At 40.5% G+C, this 15,683-nt stretch overlaps 1 protein-coding gene across 1 annotated transcript in view; it reads right to left on the reverse strand.

Moving 5' to 3' along the window:
- The window catches only part of CEP83 (centrosomal protein 83), a 141,437-nt gene that overhangs the window by 113,517 nt on the left and 12,237 nt on the right, over positions 1–15,683 (reverse strand). The window lies entirely within an intron of this gene.

The following is a 15,683-nucleotide window of genomic DNA, read 5'->3' on the forward strand; positions in this document are numbered from 1 at the left end:
GCACTGATAGTGGTCCTGCCACCACCACCGCCTGCCTTCGTGTCCGACCGTGCAGACAGAATGAGTCTCGAAGTCTCCTGCCTACCGCGTCGGCCATGGGGCCTGGGCCCACGAGTGCGGAGCCGGCGCAGCTTGCCAGGCGGAAACGGCCAGGTCAGGAAAGAGGCCCATGCGCGAGTCCCTCCCCGCACCGCACGCTCCAAATCTCAAAACGTGTTAGCTCGAGTACAGGGCCCACTGGGCTCAGTGGTATCAATGAACTATATGTTACAAATCATTGGTCAGTGGGAAAAAGATGATCTGAGGAATTACTAAACGCTGGGGACCGGCTTTACATCTGTTTCATTTGTTTAATACCAGATGACAAGAATTTAAATGTAAAGAATGAAACCATAAAAATATTACAAGGAGATCTAGGTGACTATAATCTTGAGCTGAGAAAGGCCTTTTCTAAGTATGAAGCAATAACCAGAAACCATTAAAGAAAAAACTCGATAAAAACCACATAAAGATTATTATCTACACACAAAATGGAATATAAATTTGTATCATGTGGAAAAAGAAGGAAAATATTCCTAATACACAAAAAGCTCATAGAATATCAATTTTAAAACTTAACACAATAAATAAAATTGGCAAAGGATATCAGTAGGACATTCTTAAACCAAGAAAAACAAACTTCTAATTAACAAATGAAAAGATGTTCAACTTGCAAACATCCTTTTTGTCTATCAGTGCAGATAGGAGGTGGGGATACAATTACTGTCATGCCTAACTGGTGTGATCTTGAAATTGGTACACGTTAATTACCAAAATTTAACAAAATAATTAGGCTTTGCCCCAGCAAACTCATTTTCTAGTCATGCGCTCTAAAGAAAAGAAAAAGAGAACAGATTTACGAGGATGTTCCTCACCCCCTTTTTATAATAGGTGCTTATGGAAACAATGTAAGTACCATCACTAGGACACTAGTTAAATACGTTATGGTACCTACATACAATGAAATACCCTTGAGCCATTAAAAACGATGATGTAAATCTCTTTATTTACACAAAAATACGTCCACAGCATATAGGTTTGTTTTTCCCCCTAAAAAGCAGAGTACAGTTTAGCACGAACAGTGCTTCAGCCAAACATGAGTATGCATGTGTATGTATGTGAATGTAAATACAAAAAGATCAAGAAGGATGTCAGCCAAAATGCAACTGATTTTTATTTTATCTTTTGACCTTTTCTATCTTGTTTGAATTTTGTATAATGAATATATCATTTTTACAAAAACAAAATTGTTTTAATTAAAGATGCCAGTGAAAAAGGGCCAGTTTACTACAGACCCTCACAGGTGGATAACCAATGTGAAGTAATTATATTTGGGATCTAAGTCTCAGCTTTTTAAGTGCCCACAGATTTGGTTACATTAATTTACCTAGAGTTGGACAAACTTTTGTCATTTGGACATCCTGATCTGACTCCCAGATTGGACTGGGTATCCTTCCTGTGTGCTCTCTCTATGCCTCTCATGGCATTTGCCACACTGAACTATAATTCCCTCTTTCTGTCACTAGACTGTTTACTCCTACCACACACACACGTCCTTTTTCTGCCATGTTATGTGCTTATTTTCCCCTGATTCCTTTTCTGTCATCTACTTTATTTTTCTGTGCATAAGTTTTCATTTTAATGTAATTACACAGATATTAAAGGGATAATTTCAACAACTTTATGCCAAAAAATTTAAGTGAAATGGACACATCAAAGTCTAATAATAACACAAATATGAATTCCAGCTGCTTCAAATTGTGATATTTACATTGCTAGTGTGAGTGTAAAATTTAGGGCAGTGAAAATATTCTGTACAAAATTGTAATGATGGATTATGTTATTATACATTTGTCCAAACCCAGAGAATGTACAACACCAAGACTGAATCCTAAGGTTAATTATGGATTTTGGGTGATTAGATGTGTCAATGTCAGTTCAGCCTTGGTAAAAAAAATGCACCATTCTGGTGAATGATGTTGATAATGGGGGAGGATATACATGTGTAGAGTGGGGGGGTATATGGGAAATCTCTGTACCTTCATCTCAATTTTGTTGTAAACCTAAAACTGCTCTTTTAAAGTCTTTTTAAAAAATGAACATCTAAGATGTGTGCATTTTATTCTATGTTAATCATACCACAATAAAATATATATTTTAAGTGCTGATAAAGATGATTCCTTTCTGTTAACTGAAATACCAATGTCTGCTAGCAAGGTCACTTAATTCCTTATATCAAGATATCTGAGAAATCTAACTAGTAATCATAAAGTTGTTAGGTGCACCCATATTCAGAGCAAAGGAAAGTATATGGTCCTGAGGGGTAAATCCAAACTGCAGAAAAGCTTGATAAGCTATCAAGCAACAACAAATGTGTTTGTTTACCATGGCAGATAAATGAAAGAAATAACTGCTATAAAAATGAAGGCTTTGATATCATGGAGCTAATAAATTTGCATTACACATACAAGAGTGGAATAATGGGGTCCTTAGGAACCTAATAGGAAATTGTTTTATAAGTTTAAATTTTAAATGAGAGAAAGTGAGGACATGTGGAGTATTTGATTAAGAAAGAGTGATTTAGGATATGGGAATTCTTTTGATAAAAAGAAGGCATTCCAGTATTGCTTTTCACATTTAATACTTTGTTGCCAAAGCCAGAAATAATGTAAGAAGAATAAGCTTGTATTTCAGAATGTCAAGGAAAAAAAGTTATATGTCGTATGGCTCAGTGGTAGACAGAACTATTTTTGTCTTCTTAAAATTTCACATACCTTCTCATTTTCTCATCTCTCCTTTCCTATTTCTCTTTCATCATTCTACTTTTCCTTCTTGTTCTCTTTCATCCTATTCATTTTTTCTCTTTTTCCTCCTTTAGATCAGGCTTTTTAACTTTAGTTTCATGATTGACCTCCTAAGGAGTCATTTTAGGCATTTTTATCCTAATTTTCCCCCCTACCCACTATGAGATCTTAAACCACAGATATCCTGTATATCTGTTTATCTACTGTGGCTCTTTGGAGGGCCACAAACAATTGTAATAACTAAGGTTTTTTGCCCATTGAGAATGCATGCTCCAGATAATAAGCTCTTTGAGGGGAAGGATCATGTTCTGTTTATTTACTACGGTATGTTCTCTGCTTAACATATAATGCTTGGGACATAGTAGGCAATAAATATTTTAGATGATTATTTATTGAATTAAAAGTGAAAATGATCTCTGCTACAAACTTATGGGTCAACTAAACTAAAATTCTTGGATCTTTTTCAGACAGTGCTACATACTACTGACTACTCCACAATACCTCCACATTCCAAGAATGTCTTCCTGAGACTATATGCTTGTGACTTGATAGAAACTTGGAAAGCATGGAAAGCACTCTAATCACAAAAGCAGTACTTTTGTAGCCAATTCCAAGAGCGGGTTACTTATACAGGAGCTAATTTCATCTATCATAAATGATTTTTCTCCCTAGCTTCAGTTTCAGAAGGTGATCATTTCCTAAATTTTTCTTTAAATTCTGAGGCTATACAGCCTCTCTGGTACTTAAAACCCACTATTCAAGTTTATCAGTTTCAGCTGAGGTCCAAGAATTAGATTAGAGAATGAAAAGAAGGGGAAGACACTGTAGGAGAGGGAGAAAATAGAGAAATCATTAAACTTTTCTGTTTCTTAATTGTTTTACATGTAAGAGCTCTTCTAGCTCTAAAATTTTGATCTTGATGATTATGCTCTAAGTGGTTCTCAATAGAAGCATTTTGGCAATCTGTGAAGGTGTCATTAGTTACCTCAAGATTGGGGGGACAGTGCTACCAGCATTTGTGGGTAAGGCCAGGGATGCTAAACATCCTGCAATACATGGGACTTTGTTCAGATCAGGTCCTTGGAAAAGTAGATGCCAAGACAAATTAGGTATGCAAGAGATTTACTGGGGGAAAATAACTGTTAAGAAAAAAGGAGAGGGCTTCCCTGGTGGCGCAGTGGTTGAGAGTCCGCCTGCCGATGCAGGGGACACAGGTTCGTGCCCCGGTCCGGGAAGATCCCACATGCCGCGGAGCGGCTGGGCCCGTGAGCCATACCGCTGAGCCTGCGCATCCAGAGCCTGTGCTCCGCAACGGGGAGACCACGACAGTGAGAGGCCCGCGTACCGCAAAAAAAAAAAGACTGGTATGCAAACCCTGATAAGATGGTTACTTAAAAAAAAAAAAGAAGTAAAAAAAGAAAAAAGGAGAGAGGAAGTAGTAGGCCAGGAGTGCCTTCAGACTGATGCAGTTCTGCTACCCATGAAACGAGCGAGAGAAGGAAGCAAGGACAGGTAGGAAGAGCCTCAGACTGCCATTCGGCTCTGAGAAGTCTTGGCCAGACCAGTGAGGAGTCTCAGAACAAAGACTGACCATTTGAAGGGTCCCAATTTGGGCAGGCGTGGCCTGGCTCTAATACACCTGCTGTGCTCAGTTTTGTTTTTTTTTTTTAATTAATTTTATTTTTGGCTGAGTTGGGTCTTCATTGCTGCACACGGGCTTTCTCTAGTTGCGAGGAGCGGGGGCTACTCTTCATTGCGGTGCTCAGGCTTCTCATTGCGGTGGCTTCTCTTTGTTGGAGCGAAAGCTTAGAAGAAGGAGGTTATTGGGACAAACTACATCCCCATTACTCAGTTGGTCTCAGGGACGTAACTGCTACGCATCTTCCTCCTCCTCCCTTATCCAGTTCAAAATCTACTATTCTTTACCTGTCACCTCCACAGGTCTTAGTAGCTTACCTGGGTATGACCCAAATGCCCTCTTAATGAGAACGTATATTTACTGGTAATTAGACACTTCTCAGGCTGGGATTGCTGCACATGTCCTTCCACAGTTCCAATTAAGTATCAATAAACTTCCAGATGGATCACATGGAGTCCACATATATTTTTCCTTCCCATTATATGAAAGCAGCCCCTCCTCTTCCTGTTGGTCCAGGTCAGTTACTCTTGTCAAGATGGGGACTCCTCTTCTTGCCCCCTGGTGCCTGGACACAAAGAGTTCAAAGTGCCCAAACAGTAGCCATAGCTATTACTTCAATGGAACCCTTGTGTTCCCTGACAAAAATGCACTCCCTTTGGGGACCAAGACTTCTAAACCTGCAAAGCCCAGAGTTTTGGGAACAGGAAGCACAAAGTCTCTCAATGACTCAATGAGGTGTTAAGTGGGGCCACTTCTGCTCCCTCCCCTGGACTCATATATTCTTCCTATTAGGGGCAGTGTCATTCAGAGGTCTCTGATTTAATGTATGTACTGCATCCTGAAGGATGGCCCTCCATCCTTGCAGAATACTGCCTCTAAACTGGCAGCTTACCTGTACCTTCAGTAGGTTGTCCAGTGCTCTTATCAGGCTGGCAGCTTCTGGATAGTGTAATAGGTGATACAACCAGTAGATGCCTTGGTCATGAGCTCATACTCAAATCACCTTTACTGTGAAGTGGTTCCCCTTTTCTGATGCTATGTTGAGCTGGATCTCATGCCAGTGGATCTGGCCTTCTGCAAGCTCCTAGATAGTGGTACAGCTGAGGCTGTGCAGGCAAAAAAGGCAAACCCATAACCAGCAGAGGCATTTATCCCTATGAAGGTGAACCAGTGGTCACTCCAGAATGGAAAGGGCTCAGTATTGTTGACTTGCCACCAAATGGCTGCTTTATCTCCTCAAATAATAGTGCCATATCAGGGACTCCGTATTGGTCTCTGTTGCTGGCAAGCTAGACCTTCAAAGGCAGAAGTAGCTCAACTTGGCCTTGGTAAGTGGGAATTCATGTTGTTGGGCTCATGTGTAGCTTCTATATCTGCAAACATGGCCATTCCATTCATGTGCCCACTGTGCCAGTTCTGGGGTAGGCCATGACAACACGTGGCTGACATCAACTGGTAGAATCTTTTCGTCTACTTGGTTGTTTCATTCCTTTTCCATAGTTAATGCTTTCTGGTCAGAATGAATATAAGATACAAAAATCTTCACTCTTAGGCCCACTCTGTTTGACCACATGCCTCTACTCCAGACCTCCCTGTCTCCAATCTAGGCATCTGTATAAATTCTCACCACCAGTCACTTCCTCTTCCACTCAAAGCAGATGACCAGCTATACTGCTTGAAGCTCTGCCCTTTAGGAAGCTTTTCTCTCTCCACTGTCTTTTAGGGACACCACTGAATGTGTTGTAATGTGCTGCCATCCATTTTTCAGGTCCCACCCATATACCAAGCCAACCCATTCATAATCAAGCTTGAGTTTTTTTCTCCTCCCTCAGCTGGTCAAATATGACCCCCTATGTAGCCATACAGCCTGAGCATGGGGTACTGGTGCAAGCATAGTGGGTGGTACGAGGGTCTGGACTACTAGCTCATGTTGTTTACTCATGCCTTCTCGTCCTATTGGAGTTTGATTGTGAATGCATCATTTCCATATTATGATGAACTGCTGCCGGGCCCATCAACTTTATGACTGGGCATATCTGACAGAACTCAGCTCATGATGGGTACTTCCAGACACATGATAACTTGATGCCCCACAGTCAAGCTTTCTGGCTCTACTAGGGCCCAGTACCATGCCCGGGGTGGTTTCTTGAAAGGAGTAAAGTCCTCTGCTGCAGATGGCATCGCCTTGCTCTAAAATCCCAGGGGCCTATATTGTGATCTCCTACTGGGACTTGCTGTAAGTTCCACACTGACTGCTGCAGAGCCCAATGCTGTTCCAGGCTGCACAGAACTGTCACCCAGGACATGAGCCAGAGCAATATTCCTAGGTGTGGAATTCGCGCTTCCAGAACCCAAAGAGGCCCATCAGATATCGTGCTTCATTATAGTAGGTGACGCAAGATATAAAAATGTGTCTTTTACTCTGGAGGGGATGTCTCCACATGCCACTGACTACTGGACCTCTAAAAACCTTACAGAAGTGGCAGATCACTGAGTCTTCTTAAGGTTTATCTCTTACCCTCTGGATGCATGTATCTTACCAAGGCCTCTAGTATACAAGCCACCTCTTGCTCGTCCTACCCATCAGTGTATTATTGGTATAACATATCAATGTGACATTCTGCAGGATGTCCGGACAGTCCAGATCCCTTCATACTATATTAAAATAGAGGATAGAAGAGTTAACATAGTCCTTGGACAAAACTGGAAATAAATCTCTCTTCCACATCAATGTAAACTACTTCTTATCCTTATTTCTGATTGGAATATAGAAGAATGCATTCACCAAATCAATGGCCACATGCCATGTACCTGAGGCCTTATTAATCTGCTCTAGCAATGATAACATGTCCAACACATCTTGAATTGGGACTACTACTTGGCTAAGCTTGCTGTGGTACGCTACATTCACTGGGATCCAGAGTGGCACTAAACACCACCATCTCCTCTGGGACACAATATAAGTTTTCATTATCTTAGCTGGGCTGAGGAACAATTTTAAAGGCTTCCAGTTGGTCCTCCTTACTATGATAGCTCTTATCTAACAGCCTAATGACCCAATACTTCAACTGCTAAGTATGTCTATTGCAATTATATACTCAGGGACCAGGGGAATGACTGGCAGGTGAGTCTGCAGACCCAGTGAATTCTCTGTAGACCAGATTTTAGCTAGGACTCTATTAGCTGCTTGTGTAAGCCCCGGCTCTAACAGGAGGCCATGATGACATTTTGGGTCTCCAGTTACCAAAGTCTACTCAGAACCTAGCTCCAAAGCTCCTTAAAATGACTGGGCATTGCCCTTTCCCCATTATAAATGCCTTAAGTAAATACCCTGGGTCCCTTTGGGGAATGACTGAAGGAATCATTACAATAGAGTATACTTTACACAATGCTGCAGAGTCCTTCTCCTAGGGACACAGCCACTTCTTTAGTTAGTGGATTCCAGATCAGAAAATTGGCTCTAATTCAGGAACTGAGCAACAAACATATTGTGCCTTTGTATTGAGGTGACAGCCCTTAGCCTCCTGCACCTCCATTCTGTATTGTTGGCTGTGCTAGGTTTCCATTGTGGTGCATGCACTCTTCGTTGTGGGCTTCTCTCTAGTTACAGTGCATGGGCTTCTCTAGTTCTGGCATGTAGGCTGCAGAGTGCGCAGGTTCAGTAGTTTAGGTGTGCAATCTCTCTCTAGTTGTGGCATGCAGGCTCCAGAGCGCACAGGCTCAGTAGTTGTGGCGTGTGGGCTCTCTAGTTGTGACACACAGGCTCTAGAGCAGGGGTCCCCAACCCTGGGCCACAGACTGGTACCAGTCCGTGGCCTGTTAGGAACCAGGCTGCACAGCAGGACGTGAGTGGTGGGCAAGCGAGCGAAGCTTCACCTGTATTTACAGCCACTCCCCATCGCACACATTACTGCCTGAGCTGCGCCTCCTGTCAGATGAGCAGCAGCATTATATTCTCATAGGAGCATGAACCCTACTGTGAACTGCGCATGTGAGGGATCTAGGTTGGGTGCTCCTTATGAGAATCTAATGCTTGATGATCTGAGGTGGAGCTGAGGCAGTGATGTTAGCACTGGGGAGTGGCTGCAAATATAGATTATCATTAGCAGAGAGGTTTGACTGCACAGAGACCATAATAAATCAACTGCTTGCAGACTCATATCAAAACCCTAACAGTGAGTGGCAAGTGCAAACAAGCTCAGGGCTCCCACTGATTCTGCATTATGGTAAGTTGTATAATTATTTCATTATATATTACAATGTAATAATAATAGAAATAAAGTACACAATAAATGTAATGCGCTAGAATCATCCCCAAACCATCCCCCCCGACCCCTGATCCATGGAAAAACTGTCTTCCACGAAACTGGTCCTTGGTGCCAAAAAGGTTGGGGACTGCTGCTCTAGAGCATGCGGGCTCAGTAGTTGAGGCACACGGGCTCTCTAGTTGTGGCATGTGGGCTCTCTAGTTGTGGTGCAGGCTCTCTGGTTGCCCCCCAGCATGTGGGATATTAGTTCTCTGACCAGGGATCAAACCCACGTCCCCTGCATTGGAAGGCGGATTCTCAACCACTGGACCACCAGGGAAGTCCCTCCTGTACCTCCATTCTTGCTTTCTTCTGGCCGAAGAGGACAATTTAAGCATCATAATGAATTATGACTGAAGTGAATTAAAAATATCAAATACATTAAAATCCATAAGTACATAATGATATTCAAAAGTAAAAATTGAGTATAAATTCATTTGAGGACTAGTTTATAAAGTAAAGGAGTTAAATTGAGCACCTATATTCCCCTTCCTGTCCAAATTGTATTTCCTATACAAATATTTGAAAAGAAAGTTTTAATTTCAAGTAATAAATACAGAAAAAATTATAAAAATTAGAATATTACCATTTTGCATCTCTTAGGGAAATAATGAACAGAGGCCATGATCAAGTGGCTGCTAAGACCATTAGGTAAAAGGCTGCTCGTAAACACTGATACAGAAGAGCTCATGCTGTCAGCATTTGAACCCACTAATCGGCCTTTACATCAGAAAAACAGCCAGATATTGATGCGCTTTCTGGTGTGATACAATGAGCAGGGCATAGCACCACCTGTGAAATACCCCTGACAAAAAAATCAAACTTGACTATGATCAAGCCTCTAGATCTAACAGCTAGATTACAGTAAATACAGAGGTAGAGGGAACATGACAAAACAACAACATAGGGACACAATCAGCAAAATCCTGAACGTGGGAAACTCTGTGACAAATGATCCAGTTTCTTTAACAAATAAATGGCAGGAAATAAAAAAAGAGAAAAATCATCATAGATTAAGAGAGTTTTAAGAGACATATCAACCTAGGGCAGTGTTTGAACTGACTCAAACGAATCAAGTATAAAAAGACACATGAAAATCTGAGAAAATGTAAAACTCTCAATATTTGCTGATATTCAGGAATTATAACTTGTTAGCTGACATAGTGGTATGTGATTATGGGTTTTTTAAGTAAAATATTTGTGAATGAAATAATATATCTGAGTGTTATCTGGGCTTTGCCTTCAATAATCTGAGAAGGTGGGGAATGTTGTGTAGATCAGTGGTTCTCAAACTTTAGTGGAGCTACAAATCAGCTGGAGAGATTGTTAAAACACAAATTCCTGGGCCCTACCGCAGAGATTCTGGTTCAGTGGTCTGAGGTAATGCTAATGAATTTGATAAAAACGATTGGCCATTTACAACTGATCACAGTTGAAGCTGGGTTCTGATAAGTACGTAGTTCATTATACTTTAATATGATTCTGAACCCAGTTTCAGTTGTGTGTATGGTGAGTGGGGGAAGGAGTTCCCACAGCACCGAGCAATTCTCCAGACATTAGCTGGGTGGCCTACAATTCAACTCAATTCTGACACAGCCTACCCAGAGACAGCATCAGATTCCACAGGTTAAGGGCTCAGTTCCACAGACTGAGCAAACGCCCTTCCTTCAGAGGCCAATCACAAGCCCAGGTTACCACCTGTACTTCTGACTGACTGGCTATAGATTGGAGGTTCCCGTGACCCCTTCATCAGATTAGATTAATTTGCTAGAGAGGCTCACAGAACTCACAGAAACATTTTACTTACTAGATTACCGGTTTATTATAAAAGGAGGTAGCTTAAGAACAGCCAGATAGAAGAGATGCATGGGGCAAGGTTTGAGGAAAGGTCACAGAAATTCCATGCCCTCTCAGAGTGCACCACTCTCCCCAAATTTCTCTGTGTTCACCAACCCAGAATCTCTCTGAACCCCATCCTTTTGGGTTTTTATGGAGGCTGCATCACATAGGCGCGACTAATCATTGGCCATTGGCAACAGGTTCAACCTCCAGCCCCTCTGTCCTACTCGGAGGTAGGGGGAGGGGCAGGACTGAAAGTTCCAACCCTCTAATCACCTGTAGCTCCTCTGGTGACCAGCCCCCATCCGTAGGTACTTTCCCAAAGTTGCCTCATTAACATAACAAAAGACACCTTTGCTGATCTCTTAAGAAATTCCAAGGGTTTTAGGAGTTCTATGCCAGAAATGGGATGAAGACCAAATATGTTTCTTGTTGTAAATCACAGTATCACAATTCTATTCTCTCTACTTCAGCATGTTTGAAATTTTTCATAATAAAAATTTTTTATAAAATGCATACGCCAACACCTGACAACTTCATTATACCTGCCAATTTTTTCCCAAGGACTTACATATTTTAATACGATATTTATTACAAATTAACCTCATTTTATTTATCCTTTATAATACAGGTAGGGCATTAAATTGATTTTTTTTAATGATGTACGTAGGCAGATTGCACTATATATGTGTTTCATTTGCAGACGGTTAAAAATATTTATTATAAAATGGGAATATTGAGTCCAATAAGGGTGACAGCTGCTAATCTAAGACAGTCTGTGGAGAAAGGAAGGCTATGGAGAAGAGCAAGCCTTGGCAGCTGAATGGGCAGCTTCAGTGGTAACCAAAGCAGATACCTCACCAGACCTGCCAGGATTTCTACTTTCCTAAAAAAGAGGCTTAACAATTCAAAGTATCTTGAGTTCTCCCAGGACATTTTCTTGTTCACCATTTGGGATTTCCTAACTATTCAAGATGGGAAAATCATTCTGAAGACAAATTGATTCTTCTCCAAATAGCAGCAGGCTAGTTATTAACACTCCAGAAACTTGTCAGAGAGCTTCATTTTCAATAGACGACTACCCAGCCCCAGACAAGAAACAGCTGAGAACTGTTTGGGACAGATAGTCAAAGGCAGTGCCTGCACTTTGGAATCATCAAGGGAACCTAAAAAAATACTTATATCTGGGTCTCACCCTTCTGACTTAATTGATCAAGAGTAATTAGGCATTGGAAAATTTAAGTTACTCAGGTGATTCTAACGTGCGACCAAGACTGAGAACCATTGCTAGAAGACTGAAGCAGTGGTTCTCAAAATTTAGAGGGAATCCAAATCACCTGGAGGGGGTATTGTTGAACAAGTTCCCAGGTGATACTGAGGCTGCTGGTTTGGAGACCACATTTTGAGAACATAAAGCACTCTGCTGCACACCCTAAGGACAATGGCTGTCTCAGGGAAAAGCACTTGTGCAGTTGAGTGCTGAACTTGACACTTTTTTATAGAACACCATTTTTATTTGAAAGAACGCTGACAAAAGTTGTACAGACTTGGGTATTTGGGAGACATTTTCTCAAAAAGTGTGCCAGTCACTTCAAGGAAAATAAGTGATGCTATTTGATGCCAATGACAAAATTCGAACTTGCAAGTGGAAACTAGAAATTTGGAAAACTTGCATCCACCATCATGCACTTGACTACATACCAGTACTTGAAAGATTTCTGTGGTAAGGTTGGTAGTGAGATTAGTGAATGTGATTTTTTTTGATATTATATAATGAAATGTGTCAATATTTGGAAAATCTGCATAACTCAGTGAACCAGTATTTTCCAAACGAACGGTGCATAATGTTACCAAATCATGTATGGGTGACAGAGTCATTCAAAGAACAAGTTAGACCAACTGATTTTAATGTCACAGAATATGATATAGTTTTAGATTCCACATTGCAACTAACCTTTAAAAACTAGTACCTGTGGAGGTCTGGTATAGTACAAAGAATATCCACAGTTATCTGAAAAGGCCACTAAAATAGGGCCCCTTTTCCAACTACATTTCTGTGTGGGGCCAGATTTTCTTCATATACTTAACCCTCTGGGGGCAGAAAACGTTTCCCTTTGTCCATTCTACGTTCTTTGGCTGGCCTAATATTAAACTGACATAAGACTGATTAGCAGGAGAAAACTTTAATTTTGTACGTACGGGAGCCCACATAGACCTGAGAGACTCTTCAGCTGTCAGGTAATTAATGCTTATATACCATCCTGAGCTAAGGAGAAGAGGATAGGGGTGTGAGGTCTCAAAGGGAAGGAAGATAATTCACAGGAAGACAAGAAGAGCAGATCTATGGTGAATAAATGTTTGCCATGCCATGCAGATAAGTCTTTAGGATATAAAAAGTTATTTTTGGTAACAGTGCTCTTCTTGGTACAAGTTCCCTATCGGAATGGTTTTAGGCAGTTCAAGGGGAGGTAAAAAGCTCTTCCTGAGTCCACTGGGCCTCGACTGTCTTCAGCTCTTAATAATTCACATGCTTGCCCTGTACCCCCAAAAACCAAAAGCAGAATATCACAACAGACTGAATGCAGAATCAGATATGAGAAACCAGTTGTCTTCTATTAAACCAGACATTAAAGAGATTTGAAAAAAATTTGTGAAATATCACTCTTCTCACTTTTTTTTGTTTTGGCAAATGTTTAATCTTCATAAAGTTTCCTTTAGGTTACATGCAGTAACTTACTGTTATTTTAAAGTAAATTAATAGGGAATTCCCAGGTGGTCCAATGGTTAGGACTCTGTGCTCTTGCTGCCAGGACCCGGGGTTCAATCCCTGGTCAGGGAACTAAAATCTCACAAGCTGCATGGTGTGGCCAGAAATAAATTAATTAATAAATATTTTTGTAAATTCTGTTTTAATTTCTAATAATGTAAATATTGCCAGATATAGGCCATATAAACATAAGCTCATTGAAGTCCTCAATAACTTTTAAAAGCATAAGGGAGTCCTAAGACCAAAAAATGGAAATGCTGTTCTAGAGTTACAGGAGTATTCTATTTCTTGAAATTGCAGCTACATAGATATTTGTTTTACAGTTATTTCTTAAAATATGTATACAAATTTTATGTACTTTTGTGAATGTTGTATTTCGCAATTTTTTTTTTTTTAGTTGCAAGTAAGGAATTTGCCTCTTAGTTTACTAGAAAAAGCAGGGTTTTGGAAGTAAAAGATTTATGATTCAAGTTCTCTATCTGTGTTAACCTGTTGTATGGTTTGGGGACCAAGAAGAAAAAACAGAATGCTGTAACACCACCTTCTGTAAAGCATGAAAGTGCTTTATGAACTATAAAGTGGTATGCAAATATTGGCTACTATTATTATTGTAGAGTATCAACATATATATCAGTTTAAAAGTTTCTCTCTTCTAATCAACCTGCCTGTGGCCTTGAAGTAGACTTTTGAGAATTCCTTAAACCATCATGTTTTCCATTTTTATTTGACTTCCAAACTACTTGGAGTTAAATTTTTTGCACAGTGTTAACAACGCTATTGTATGTTTGTTACGGATTACTTCTCCTCCAAATAGTATTTAATCTTCTTGATTTACCTTTTTAAAACTGCCTAACTTATATGTATCTTAATATTGTTGAAGACCTCAAATACTTTATGGAAAAAAGAGGAAGAGAGTAAATCTTATATAAATTATAAAGGATACTGACAGTATGAGAGAGGAGACGGCCCTCACATGTCCTGTTTCCAAAGGTTGTGAGGCAACATTTGTGGCAGTCTCGTTTCCCTCTTTCTGTAGCACATCACCCTCACATAAATAAATAAAGCACAGGACTTTCATTTCCAGGCAGTTGTCATAGCAACTTTTGACTATCCACAGCAGAAGGAATTCTCATATCTTAAGCCCTGATTCCAGCAGAGCTAAGACACAAAGACTAAAAGGAACATTAAAGAATGATTGCAAGATGTAATGAAACTGGATATCTGTTATTCAGAACTTTTCCACTAAATGTATGTACTTTTTCCCCCCTGACATATATTCCCCCTTATAGGTTTCAGAACTCAACAGCAGTAAATGGAATAGCTACCATTTATCACTCATTACATGCCAGATACATAGAACATTACATACGTTGCTTTTTTTTTAAAATACTTCCAACAACACTATAAGTGTGGTACTATTTTTGTCCACATTTTACTTTATGAGGAAATTGAGTTAGATAGATAGATGAAGTAACTTACTCAAAGCCACACAAGTAAGTGTTCAGCCTTTCAGCCTTCAACAGGGTTGACCACTTCTTAAAACATTCTCAAGTTTTCTGGATTTCCTCCTGCTTTACTGACCAGACACTTTGCTAGCTCCTTTGTTTCTGCCTGATCTTTAAATGTTGGCTTGCCCACGACTTGGACCTGAGCACTCTTCTCTACCCAGATGATCTCTTCTAGTCCTGTAGCTTTAAATGCCTTGTATGTGTTGATAATTCCCAAACGTGTATCTCCCACCCCAGATATCAACATGCACTTCAGACTCATGTATGCAACTGCCTGTTTGACACAGGTTTCTAATAGGTATTTCAAAGAAAATAAATCTTAAACAGCTCCCGTCCTTCAGTCTTCCCTGCCTCAGCAAATGACAACATTGTCTATCCCAGACGCTCAAGCCAAAATCCCCGAGTCATCCTTGATTTCTGCCCTTTCCTCACACCCCACTGCTAATGTATAAACAAGTTATGTCAGATTTATACCCCAAATCTATCTTAAATCCACCTCTTTTCATCTCCATTGCCATCACTCTTGCCAGCTTTAAAGCCTTCAATGGCTTCCCATTGCTCTTGGAATATGATTTGAGCTCCTGACTATAGCCTAGAAGACCCTGCATGGTCTAGCCCCTCCTTCCTGCCCCAGTCTCCTATAGCTGTCCCCCACCATCACTCTTCTTTACTCACAATATCGTCCTTTCCTTCCCTCAAACACATCAAGTTCCTTTTGCCTCTGGGATTTTGTAGTATAAACAATATGAACTGTCTCAAACTTCTCTCAGCTCATCTTCC

This window comes from Delphinus delphis, chromosome 11 (genome assembly GCF_949987515.2).
Source record: "Delphinus delphis chromosome 11, mDelDel1.2, whole genome shotgun sequence".
NCBI classification, from domain to species: Eukaryota; Metazoa; Chordata; class Mammalia; order Artiodactyla; family Delphinidae; genus Delphinus; species Delphinus delphis.